The 14,006-nt window shown below is 37.8% G+C and overlaps 1 protein-coding gene across 6 annotated transcripts in view; it reads left to right on the forward strand.

Annotated features, from left to right (window-relative positions):
* Window positions 1-14,006, forward strand: part of dlgap1b (discs, large homolog-associated protein 1b) — a 146,319-nt gene that overhangs the window by 35,532 nt on the left and 96,781 nt on the right. The gene's annotated exons all lie outside the window — the stretch shown is intronic.

Here is a 14,006-nt window from a genome sequence, read left to right on the forward strand (position 1 = left end):
CAAAAGCTCCTCATAAGCAGGGGAGATAGACAGTGAATCTTCAAACTCCCCTGCCTCGATACTAACAATATATCAGAGCTGGATATTGCTAACACCTGACCCTCACTCGACACAGAAGAAACCACAGAACGTGATTCCATGTCCGGAATGAAGGCAGTGGAACCGGCAGGTGAGAGCTGAGAAAGCTCCTCTTCCAATTCCATTTGCAACCTCCTTGATCTGAGCTGCCGTACTGCCTTGGCAGATGCGGGACCCAAACCCTGAGAGGCGTATGTCTGGCCTCCCTCCTCAAAGAGAGCCAGGTGTTTACGGAGCATTCTCAATGGCAAACACTCGCAATGAACACTCCCTCAAGAGCTGACTGTGCGTGCTCCGCTCTCAAGCAGACCACACACAGATCGTGTGTGTCACCTACCATAACGTAGTGCGGGCATGGAGACACACAGATCTTAAACTGCTGCTTACTTGCCATAAAAACAACACCAAATAAGACTCGCAATGACACAAAGTGCTTACTGAAGACACAGAAGCTGACTGTTATCTGTCTCGTGACTACGCTTTGCCAGTGAGATTGGAGTGATTTAGACGCAGATCACGTAGAAATGTTCCCATGGTGTCTACATTCTGACACAGCATTGAGTTCCCTCGAAATGGAGTTAGAAATGTTGCCTTTCATGTAGTTATATAGTTATGTATATAGTTATAAACTAATAAAAATGACAAAAGCACATACAAAAGCAATAAATAATACTAAAATAACTGAAATGACCTCAAGGAATTATATTATATTATATTATATTATATTATATTATATTATATTATATTATATTATATTATATTATATTATATTATATTACAAATATTGACCTTAATTTATTTTTTACAAAGATGTTTTGATAAAGTCATGCAAAGACTTAACAGTTTTGAGTGGTGACACAAAAGGACTATTAAATCGGTGAAATGAACTTCTTACACCATTTTTGCTATTGAAGTTTAAAGTCCCCCTGTGGTGAAAATCAAGTGTTTAATGTCGCAATGATTTTAATACCTTTTTAATTTGGCTATTAGGTTTCTGAAAGTGCCTGTTATTATTACAATTCTATGACAGATATTTTATTTTATATTGTCAAAAAAATCACTCTAAATGAATTTGTTGGGCAGTGCTGATTTCTAAATGCATAGTTGTTTAATAAAACATGATGTCAGGTGACTCATAAATGTTGCATACTGAATCATATGAGCACACACACGCAGAGTCTCTAACCTTTCCCCTCATGATTTTTAGTAATCAGCATGCTTAAGGTCACATTAAAGGTCACGCTGATGTCTCTTCCAGCTTCACACACACTTCTGAAAGATCACTTTAAATGTGCTAAAATATTTATAAGCAATATATACAGCTTTTTAAAAATCATTCGAAGATTCATCAAAACAACTCTCACATTATAAATATCAGCAATTATTTGATGAAAAATATTTAATCATCCATCACGAGACAGGGCCACTGTCATTGGTGCATGATACTGTCATTGTGATGAGACATGGCAATTACTTTAATAAATCTGGATAGCTTAACCTCATTAGAATGTCACATAGATGAGTTGCCTGCTGGGAAATGGGCTTAGAGACCACCAGTGTGTGTGAAATGCCATTACTGACTGGTTTTGATTGACAGTTAATCTATAGGTATCCACATACATCTGCAAGCAGATTTGCATATGCACAGCTAAATGGGCACATTCCATAGACTTCTATTGTTTTTATATATAACTAGATATAAATGCTTATAATACTAGTTTTAAAGATTGTTTTAGTAACTGTTTATATAAAGAAATAGGATCGCAATTCTGAGAAAAAATGTCACAATTCTGACATTTTTCTCGCAATTACGAGCTTATATGTCACAATTATGACTTTATAATTCACAATTGCGAAAAAAAATGTCAGAATTATGATATATCTCGTGATTGAGACTTTTCTTTTCAGAATTGTGAGATACAAACTCACAATTGCAAGTTAAATATATAAACTTGCAAGTCAGAATTGTGAGTAAAAATGTTTTTATTCAGTTTTTGTATTCCATGACAGAAACAACCTTCCATAAAAAGAGAATAAAAATAAAGTGTGTGTTTTTTTTGTTTTTTTTTCATTGTAAAAATGCATAGTTTTCTGTGTGGGTTAGGGTGTGGGTTATTTAAAACTAGTATTACAAGCATTTATAGCTAGTTGTATATATAAAACAATGGAAATTATTTTTAATTCCGTGTTGGAAACAAGCTTCCATATCTTTTACAAATTAGGACGTCCCAAAAGGAGTTTTAGATCACTTGTGGGGAAAAATTTGTCCACAAAATATGGTTAAGTTGGTACACACACACACACACACACACACACACACACACACACACACACACACACACACACACACACACACACACACACACACACACACACATGCAGATACACATACCACTCATTGGATCATGCTAACTGATTTAGCTGTAAGAGGCTCATGGTTTCTGCTATCTCATTAACCCTTTGCGAGAGCGAGCGCATCTGTGTTTCTATCCATTTACTCATCATTTACTTATTTACATCGTTAACCCAGTGATATGTGAAAATGTGTATGTGTGTGATCATCTTATAGTTTTTAATCCAGCAGCTCTACATGTGTTCTGTAAGTTGTGTGTGTTTATGTCATTTTGAGGCATAAAGTTTAACCCACGGTGACCCACATACACACTCTGCAGCTTACTGTGGATGTATGCATACTCGTATTGTCCGTGCGCTACTTTTCATTATCCCTCTGGCTGATTCTCTTCCATCCCTCGTTCTCCTGTGTTTGATGGTGGTTCATCTCTCGGGCTTATCGACTAAAATTAAACCTTAATTAACTTGCCATTCTCCGGCCTCATGTTATTTTAACTATCTTTTTTTTTCTTCTTTTAAATACACTCCTAAGACACACACACACACACACACACACACACACACACACACACACACACACACACACACACACACACACACACACACACACACACACACACAATCTTACTCTTCATTTTTAAGTGAGAGAGTTCACAAGTGTGTCTCCAACTCGTCTGTGTGCATTCTGAATGGAGTCAGTTAATTGAATAATGATTGACTGTGTAGACTGGAGTGATCTCTGTAAAAGATATATTGGTATTTATGGGTGATATTCTAGTGGGGATACTTGAAGGCTCTGGGAAGAAGTGGTTTATGTAATGGAGGAGATCCTATGCAATCAGAGATTTTATATGGATCTCTAAAAGTGTAAAGTGTACTTGATAAGCATACTGTATAGCAAAATCCACAATATTCAGTCCAATGGCATACTTGTGGGTGTGATAATGCTTTTATTCAAAGGTTCAATAAACAATAAGTTAATATATATGATTAACTTAGATTTTATAGAGACATATTGTCAGTTATTTAATCGATTTTTAGCCAACGAAAATAATTCCAAGTGAAGTAAAAGCAGAATCAAGCACCACACATCTCCAAACATCAAACAATATAGTGTTTTTTTATTCTAGAATTAATCAGTGTTTTTGAATTAATCTTTTGAGGGAATGATTCAATGACTGACTCAGAGGGAGTGTATGAAGTTTACCTGATTGAATGAAGTGTACTTAAATGAATAGCTTGAATAAATTATTCAATGACTCACTCATAAAGACAGGTTATATTTGTTATACTGGTGGTAAATGAGTCATTTGAAGAAGGGTTATTATTATAGATAACTAAAACTAAATCTAAAACCACTCTTGTTACTTTAACTTTAAATGAAATGAAATAAAAAAGATATATATTTAGGGCACCATCTTACACCCGGCGCAATGCAGCGCCTAGCGTGGCGCAAATGTTTTTTGCTAGTTTCAGTCCGATGCAGTTATCATTTTCACATCCTGCGCCTCGTTGTTTAAATAGCAAATTGATTTGCGCCCATTTGTGCGCCCATGGGCGTGCTGGTCTGAAAACGAGGTGTTCAGGCGCATTGTTGGTGCTATTTTGAGGCAACGGAAACAGACTGTGGCATTGACCAACTGAAACCTGGTCTAAAGTCAATGGCGCAATATTTTTTTTGTTATTTAAAGAGCGCGTTAGTAATGTGCGCCTATAGGCGGGTCCACAACGCGCATACACTCTGCTTATTAAACACACAGGGACGCACAGCAGCACAAAAACATGCCAAATATTTAAAATAAAAGGATTACAATGTAAAAGATTATTATTATGTACATAAAGATATGGTGGAATCCGGCTTGTCCCGTAGATGGTCTGCTTGCCATGCGCTTAGATCGTTAAAATAGGGCCCTTAATCTTATTAGGGATGCACCGAAAGCATAATGCATAATGGCATTTTCAGTTTTTGGCCGAAAGAGAAAAAGGCTGAAAATATATGCCCCTGCGCCCCCAGTGTTCAGTGCTCAGGTTTCACAGTTTTTCACAGCATTTCGCAGTATTTTTTGTAACTTTGTGTAATGGGGGCCAGCTAGTAGTCGCTGTGCAAGTAAACCTCACTCCTCTGATCTCAATAGGCGCTCTAGCGACAGATGCTAGGGGCTGCAGTCTTTAGCCTCCTTGTTAGAGCGCCTGACTCACGGCGGAGACCCAGGTTCGAGGCCCGCACAGAGCGGGCCGAGTAGGACCCGGGTGGAGGGGTTACATTTGCGCCTCCCCTTCTGAACATGCAAAACTTTGAAGCGACTTCACTTGCTAAGCATTTCTCACCCTTCTTTCTTCAAATATAATTATTCTATACTATAATCTATGCAAACATACAGTTCAGAAGCATCCTGTGTTCATTTTGCTTGCTCTTTATTTCTCCTATTTTTCTCCCACTTGTCATATAATTTTCCCACTCCCTCATTCACTCATGTATTATTACATGATGCACACAGAATTTGCATCCCGTCTGTGTGTGTGTGTGTGTGTGTGTGTGTGTGTGTGTGTGTGTGTGTGTGTGTGTGTGTGTGCGTGCGCAGCCACATCTCATTTTCATGCTGTGGATGTGCAAACGTCATGCTGATGTGGCCTGAATTAACATTAGTGTGCTTCAGCCCTAAAGTTCCTAAACAACAGTGGCATACTCTTGTGTGTCTCTGTGTGTAGTTGTGGGTCTGTGTTTGGCCATGCACACCAGAGAAGCCATATGTGAGTGATGACAGTGTACGTGCGTGCATGTGTTTAGAGAATGCGAGGCTGTGGATCATGAACACTGGAGTGTGTTTTCTGAATGTTAATGTCTGTATATTAAACTGTATGTGAACAGAATACAATTAGCGTTGGCGCAGAACTGCTGAGATCTGTTTGTTTAATGTATGTATTTGTTTATGAGTAAGCATCTGTGTGTATATTTTTTTGTGTCCCATGGCATTATTTTGTAGTTAAGCCTCTGGCTCAACAGATGCCCCTCTTTGAAATATTAGGGAAGGTATGTCAAGTCAAGTCAAGTCATCTTCATTTATATAGCGCTTTTAACAATGTAGATTGCTTCAAAGCAGCTTTACAGAGATAAGCGTATAATTTAAGGTAACAGAGATTGTTTTGGCTTTATAGCAGAGTTAAGTTATTTCCATCTAAAGTTAGTTTTGATTGATTTGCTTCCGTCGCAACGATCATTTGTTATTAAATTAGGGGCCGCTAAGACGACACCATTCCCTCTACACAGACTTTAAACGCGAACCTGTGAGAAACGCTGATGGCGGTCACATGCGCATTTAGAATGAGTTCTATAGTTATGTGCGTTTGAATATACGCAGGTTTGGAATTCCCTACAAGCCAAGCCTAAACAAAGTACTTGTCTTTCCTTATAAATTTTGATAAAGAATTTTATTTTATTTGTTGCTTTGGGGTAGGAACGCGAAACGAATTTTCCCGACAACGCCTTATCTGTATAGTGGTAGTGGGATCCTCCATAGGGAGAGACTAGTTGGCACTTCAGCACTGCGTTGTCATCGGTCCAGGCGAAGGTCCTTCGTCAGATCTGGATACGGCCTGGATCCGGCAGGCTGCAGGAAAACATTGGGATAAACACAGACACTAAAATTAGCGTAGATGCCATTCTTCTCATGATGTAACAAGTACATCAGGATTTTTGGGAAGTGTTCCCGGTTCCGGCTGACCTAATCTATGCAGCCTAACATTAAATTATAGAAGTCTATAATGTATTATGTGAAAGCTAGGTCAAAGAGATGTGTCTTTAATCTGGCTTTGAACTGACAGAGTGTGTCTGCTTCCCGGACAATGGTAGGAAGACTGTTCCAGAGTTTTGGTGCTAAATAGGAAAAGGATCTACCGCCAGCAGTCGATTTTGATATTCTCGGTATTAGTAACTGGCCGGAATTTTGAGATCGCAATAGACGTGACGGACTATGTGTGTTTTTATTTGTTTGAATGTGTTAATGCAGCCTGGTCTTATTATTAAAGTGCACATATTATGCTATTTTAAAGGCTCCTGAATTTGTTTTGGAGGTCTCCTACAACAGGTTTACATGATCAGTCATAAGTAAATTACATTCATAATCGGCCTTACAGTCGTTAAGTGTGTCCCAGGCTTAAGTGTGTGGTTGCTAGGAGTTGCTGGGGTATTCTAGGGTCTCTACAGTCTCTGGTCTATGAGTTTGCTGCATCTTTTTTTTTTTTTTTTTTGCTCTGTCACCAAGTGAAAATCATAAGTCTGGTAACATTTGATGACACATAATTGTTGCCTTGTGCTTTTAAGTTGCCCAGCTTGGTGCCTGCCAAACAAATCCACACTGGAGTGCTGAGAAAATTTCACTTGCAAATTTCTTCAGAGGCCACTTTTTGCTTACTCAACAGTGAGCTGAGCCTTTTCCAATGTACCGGGTTCTCTTGAACTTTTTTGATACACTCAGACACACTTAAAATTGCTTAAATCCTGCAATTCTTTGACCTCAGATGTCAGAATGAAGGCTGAAAGTGCATTGTGGGACAGCCGCTGTGTCTTCCACATGAGCGCACAGCTGGCCAGTAGCACTAGTACCCTGAAGACTACAATTATAAGAAAGAAAGCAATGGCATCTGAACAGCTTTTGTCCCCAGAGACCTGATGGATATTGGATTGTACTCTCCCTGAGCTGCCATGAATGTAGGTGTTTACCTGAATCACTGACAGCTGCTGATCCATCAGGAAGGATTCCATGAGTGCTGTAATTGAGCTCATCACTTGGAGAGCTTGCGAAAACCTGAGAAAAACAGAATACAGTAAATGTGCCTGTAACTGCCTGCTTGACGGTTTTGGATGACCTTTCTCTCTCTCTATTTCTTTCCTGTTTAGCCCCAGCTGGCCTAAAATCTAAATCCAGTCCCTTTTTTGTCAATAATTCACTGCCTTTTCACGGCCACTATAATCCTCTTTCGAAGGGCACAGCATAGACAATCATCAAACTTGACTGTGTATGTGTGTATGCCTGTTCATTTGTGTGTGTGTGTGTGTGTGTGTGTGTGTGTGCGGTTATAACCCATAATCCTCATGAATGCTGACTGTTCTAGAAATGGGTCAGTTTGTTGCAGTCGAAGAGAAAGATGAGGTGAGAAAGAGGCAGGAACCAAAAGGGCACACATCACATTTTAGTTTTAACAAGAGAATGTTTTATAGTTTCTAGTGTTTCTATTGGCCCCTTTGGTCTATAAATACTCTTTAAACACTTTTCACATTCTCACTTAATTTGTCTGCTAATAATATCCAACAGTAGACATACATCTATCGCAGGAGAATTCTCTCATATTTGTATTTTTTTCCTACAATACCATAACCATTTTCACCACAGTGTCATTTTCATCACAAACAAAATTGGTGGTCGTAATTGTATAGATGTATTTATGTATTCATAGGCTGTTTTCTTACCTTGTTGGTATTCTGATTACCATGTATTACTATAATTGTATATAGATGTATTCATGTATTCATAGGCTGTGTAGGTATTCTGATTACCATTGTTGGTTTTACTATAATTGTTACCTGCGGTAATATATGGTATGTATTTAAGATATTTTATTTTTCGTATGTGTATATATAAAATTGTAATTAATAATTAAGGAAGCAGCTACCTTTGTTTTTCTTTATTGTTTTTCCCTTAATTGTAACAGACCGGGTGGGTCTAAATAAGTCTGACTTCTTCCCACTCCGTTTCGAGCAATTGATTGATTTATGTTGTTAAAGTAAGGTGAATTTACCTTGTTGTATAGATTGAATCAAATGTTTCTTTATTGCCTTTGATATATGTCACTATATTGCTCGAAATAAAAATAAAAAATTCATTCAGAAAAGTATTTCTGTCATGACAACTCTCTTTGTGTTTGGCATGGATATGACAATCTTGGGTAAAGGTCCTTGCACACTGAGTCCGAACTTTTCGCATGCGTTTTTTCGTATTCCTGATTCGGTGGCTCTGAAATGTCAAAACACCATTAAAAATGCTTGCTGGTTGCGAAAACGCAGAAAATCGAACCTGATCTGAATTTTTTTTTATCACATGACAAAACCAGGAAACATGGCCATGAATAAACTTCAAAATAAAAGACCTGAAAACAAGAACATGAACTAAACCAAATGGAACAGTTTGCAAAGGATTTGTAAATACTTTATTACGGTTTCCTTATTATAAAGTGTTACCCAATGTTGATATGTTTGGTCTTGGCAAAATAGATATGCTGCTGCTGTTATTGCTGCCGCTGTTGGTTATTGCTGCTGCTGGAGAGCAAGTACGGGACTTGCTACTGCTAATGCATACATGACGCTGCTGTGAGCAAGTAAGACATGCTGCTGCTGTACAATATAGCATACATGAATTACCTATAGCAGATCTATACAGGTGGAGCTGGGGAAGGTGGAGGGTTTCTGAAAGCGCTGCAATTGCTAACAGAAAATGTTGACCAGTGTTTGAAGGTTAACCAGCAAATTCACTGGCTACTGATACAGCAGGAACCAATCAGCTGTGCCCTATAGAGAATGATGTGATTGCAAGCAGATTGAGTTGAGGACCTATCAGCCTACACCATTTATAGTTTCATGACAGAACTTTGTACAGTATGTATCCAAAATACAGTTTTTGCATTAAAAATACAAAAATATGCATACAAAAATACAGCTTGACTTTGCTCCTTTGCTTTTCAAAGAAAAGTCTCTTTGTTAACCAAATACACTTTTGAAAACACTTCATTTGTGGCAATTTTTTTTTGCTTTGGTGGAAATGTGTGAAGGAATTGAATAATAATTAATTTTCACAATAAATATTGAAATTGTTTGTTTATTTAATTGTTTGTTTGGATTATAATAGTTTTTAGAATGTAGTAATTCATGTGTTTATGGTGTATTTTTCTTTTTCAAGATGGCACAAGGGGAAAAACATTTGTAAACGCATAGCAAAATCCATAGTTTTTGCTCATTTTCTGACTTTTCAAGTTGTTCTGGTAGAATTACTTTAGTATATACTGTAGCTCAGTGTCTTGGTTTCTTGTTTCTGTCAAACTGCAGAGGTTGAGTATGCTGATGCATTTTAAAGTGGACAACTCAAGCATTCAACTTGATCGTGAAGATAACACCACAGCACTGTAGATTTCAGATAAGACGTCTTGTTGTTTCCTGTCATACTATCCTCCCAGCACTCTCTCTTTCTTTCCCATCTCTCTTTCTGTATGTTTTGTATAGGTCACACCCAATTTCTCCACTCTTTTTTAATCCTTATTTTTGCATAATGATGCATAATTCATGAGGAGCTTGTGAATATGAATGAGTGTGGCAGTGTCATGTCATAGAAGTGAGTTTTTAAGCAGAGTCATAAGGGTCACTAATGCAGCGAACACCTCTAAAGACACGACTGTCTCCAAACATGCCAACTGAAACTCAATCTTCACTTTAGTCTGAGGGTAATACAAGGTTCATTCGCAATCCTCATTAAATGCACATTATTTGAAAGTGTATTAGTTTTCCCGTTCTACCTCAGGGGTCAGGATGAGGGTGTACGTGGAAAAAAAACGATGTGTGGTTAAAGAGGTTGATGACTTTTAGAGATTGTATCTATTCAAAAACGTATTTTCCAACAATATATAGTCACTAAAGTTGAAGTGTGACAACTAGTATATGAAGTAAGCTAATATTCCATTATTGTGAGAACAGTATTTGCACAGTCCTCTTGGAAAGCACAATGGTTTGTTGGCGATATTAGCCCAAAAATCATGCACAGATGCACACTTTGAAAACCCACAGAGAACTGAATGCCATCTGGGCACTTTTGACATACTATTTCCAACGTACAATGGAACATACTAATCCTAATTTTACTGACTGTCCTAGATGGTTTAGTATCTCGCCTTTTGAAAATTACTTCACTTCAACTCTTGTATCAGCATTTCTGTATTTCTCTTATTTATTAAGTGGACTGTGCATATATCCTCAACATATTTTCCCAGGCATCAGGTGCAGCCTGACCTTCAATATATTTATGACTTAAGGTCTGTTTAGGCTGTCATGCGTTCATCTTCAACCACATTTGTGACCATCAGCCACCTAGTGTGTATAATAGCCATATGCATATAATAGGTATTCAACTTTCCATGCATACCATGTGTTGTTGATGTTGATTGAACTTGTGAGAGCCCACAGCATGCTGACGGGGAGGTGTGAAGCTGGAGTGGATGATGTGTCCCAGCTGAGCGTGAAATTGAAATTGCTCCAACAGCAGAGGGAAAAAGAGAGTGAGAAAGACAGATGGATGGATGGATAGATAGATAGTCAGTCCTTAAAGTTCCCCTCCTTAAATATAACAAAAACCGAGACCCCGTTTGTGTGTGAGGGTTCACAAGAGAGTGGAAGGATACCAGCACATATAAGCAAACTGAAAAGCAGCTATTGTTAATGCAGATTGGTTGGGAGATATTTAATAAAGTAGCTTGAATTACACACACCTTGTAACTGTTATTTTACTCTTGTAACAGTTATTTTACTCTGGCGCATGGTTTTCATATTCCCCACATCGCCCATATACTCCTGTGCCATAGCAATGTAATCAGCAAGTTGATAGACTGTGAATCAATGGAAGTGATTATCAGATGGTTCCGATAAGTGACCGTTTGTTTGGAGCATTCAAAAACTAAACGTTTTTTGCATCTATATTTGACCTCAAGGTATAAGTTCCCTCGCCCCCTTAGGGAACCCAGGTTAGGAACCACTGTGTTATTATTTGAATAATAATGATCTAATAACCAAATATCCACCATTTGAAGCTGTTGTCATTCGTTGTTACATATTTTACATATTTTATAGGTTAAGCTTCATTATGAAACATGCAAATTAAACACTGAAAACTGTAATGTTTAAATTAAAAGTAAGCAATATCACAACAAATAAAAACAATGTGCAGATAATCACATCTATGTAAAGAACCGCAGTTGGTTTTTATAGTTTTTCCCAATATAGTTAGTTGCTAAAGAAGCCAACGCATCAATGTGACAGCCGGTCTGGAACAGTATACAATCTACAGAGAGTTGACACCACTCAAAGCGTTCTGGTCCACTCCAGTTCCACTCAGGGTTTTCCATTTCACATTTCCTATTCACCTTATTTTTTATGTAAAAGCTGGCGCAGCCATTTGTAACATGAATGTACAAAGCTTATGGTGTCATTTGCTTCTAGTTATTTTAAGTTATACAAAAATAGTCTGATATGCTGCTTGATATTGCAAACTGGTATTTGTTAAAGTTAAATCAAGCTTTTAATGTTGTTTATATGTCTATGTGGTGTTTTGAATATGCTTTAAGTCAAACCATATACAAATGCATAAGTCAACACCATTGCTGAGTATTTTCTCCTCAAAACTGCAGTGAACCAAAAAACGCGGTTTGAAATCGCTGGTGTTTCTGACGTCACAAACTGCCTTGTAACCAATCAGGTCAACGTGTGATCGTCAATGAGTGGATCTCTGCTGGTGTGAGTGAGTGGAGGCGGGGCTAATTTGCATATTCATAGAACCGCGTATACTAAATGAGGCAAGAATTCTTAGGATTCAAGGATTAGAGTTACATTCAAGCTATTTTAAGGCATGAAGAATTATGGGAAAAAACTGGTGATCAAAGATGAGTTTTAAGGGATAAATTGATTGACTACAGGAGGACTTTAATTTATTATTTTAATTTAATAATAATTAAATTTAATAATAAACACAATAAAAGAACATTAAAGTTCATAATGCAAATAGTTGTACTGTTTATCGTACTTTGTCATTCTGCTCATCTAATGAATCAGAAGTCTCGCACATTCACAGAAAATAGATTACTTCCGCATTGCAAAATAGGGTGGATGGTAAGATAAAAAACTGACGCTCCGACGTTCAAAAAGAAAAAAGTCCATTCCTCACTCCACTTTGGCCCGGTCCCATATGGCACACTTCATATGCATTTACGGTTTTGTGGACTTTAAATGGTCGCCACATGTAGTGTATATTGAGAAATAAACATAAACGTTTATTAATGGGTGTCCCATTTGTCATTTAGGTCTCATAAGGGTGCTCACGAACATCCCCTTTCCGCTTGAAATGAGCCCTCGATGCGCACTTTTGCCAACCCCGCATTGAAGTGAGCTCCACAGGAGATTTCTTATCCACAGTCAAAGTGACATTACATCACATAAGTGCAGACTTGGAGGAAGACTGTGAGTGTTTAGGGAGCCATTTGGGACAGGGCCTTCCATTCTGCTCACATACTTTGGTCTGGACTGCAGTGAACGATTGATTAAGCCAATCAGCTTAGAGGACGGGAAGAAACTTATATAATTTCGCGTTCGTATATCACTGCAGGTGGTACCGGGGACTTAAGCTGCACGTATGCTCAGTCTGGAGCTTGAACTCAAGAACAGTGTCTTTCAAGGGATTCAGATAGGCATAAAATGAAAGGTTCACACTAGTTCTTTCCTGGATGGTGTATTCTCCCTTTTTCTGTCTGCCTATCCCTTTCATGTTTTTTACCCCTCACTTCTGTCCCTGGCGAGAGCATTTGGAAGCTGAACTGTCAGTTTGTTGCTTTGATTTTCTCAGTGTGCAAGCCTAGCCCACAGACAGTCCTCTGCTGTGCTCACAAACACACATACACATGAATACTACATGAATAAATAGAGCACCAAACCGCTGAAATTGCTCAAATGTTCAAAGCTACGTGAATTTATTCATGGTCGACTCGGCTGTGTGAACAGCTTTAGGTCAATGAAAAACGGCTTTGCTTCAATGCCTGAAAGCGGAGCAAGTCAAGATGTAAAAATCTTAACATCTCATCTTTTGGTTATACTAGTAAAAGCGTACACAAACACATACAGTCACACATATTTAAAATAAGGTCCTTAGTACCCGCAGAGAGCCTCATAAATCATTTAATTGTTATAAATCATTGTAATGGTGTTTGTGCAGGGGCGTAGCAAATGTCTGAAGGGGACAGAATATGCACCAAAACTCGCTTATGGCTTGTTATCTTATTTGTACCTACTTGTATTGCCATGAGCAAATTGTGTTTTAGGCAATAAATACTGATATAAATTATAGTTAGAGTATAGACTACAGTATAAAGTAGTGTATGTAGTTTTTATTATAAATTATACTTACATAGTAAAAAATTACCTTATTACATTATACACTACCGTTCAAACATTTTGGGTTTGTGAAATAGGTCTCTTATGCTCACATGTGTATATTTGATCGAAAATACAGTAAAAAAGTAATATTCAAAGTCCCTTTAAAAGGGGTCATGAACTGAGAAATCAAATTTTCCTTGAGCTTTTGACATATTCAGAGGTAATCAGAATATCCTATAAGTTTCAAAACTGAAAACTTCCTTGTTAGTCCAAAAACAGGTTTTTTTGTAATCAAGCCCAGAGCACGACTCATTGGCTATGTTTACATGCAACCAAATAATCCGTTAGTAATCGGATTGACGGCTCAATCAGACTGAAAAGCCCTCATGTAGGCCTAAAT

This window comes from Squalius cephalus (genome assembly GCF_949319135.1).
Source record: "Squalius cephalus genome assembly, chromosome: 25".
NCBI lineage: Eukaryota > Metazoa > Chordata > Actinopteri > Cypriniformes > Leuciscidae > Squalius > Squalius cephalus.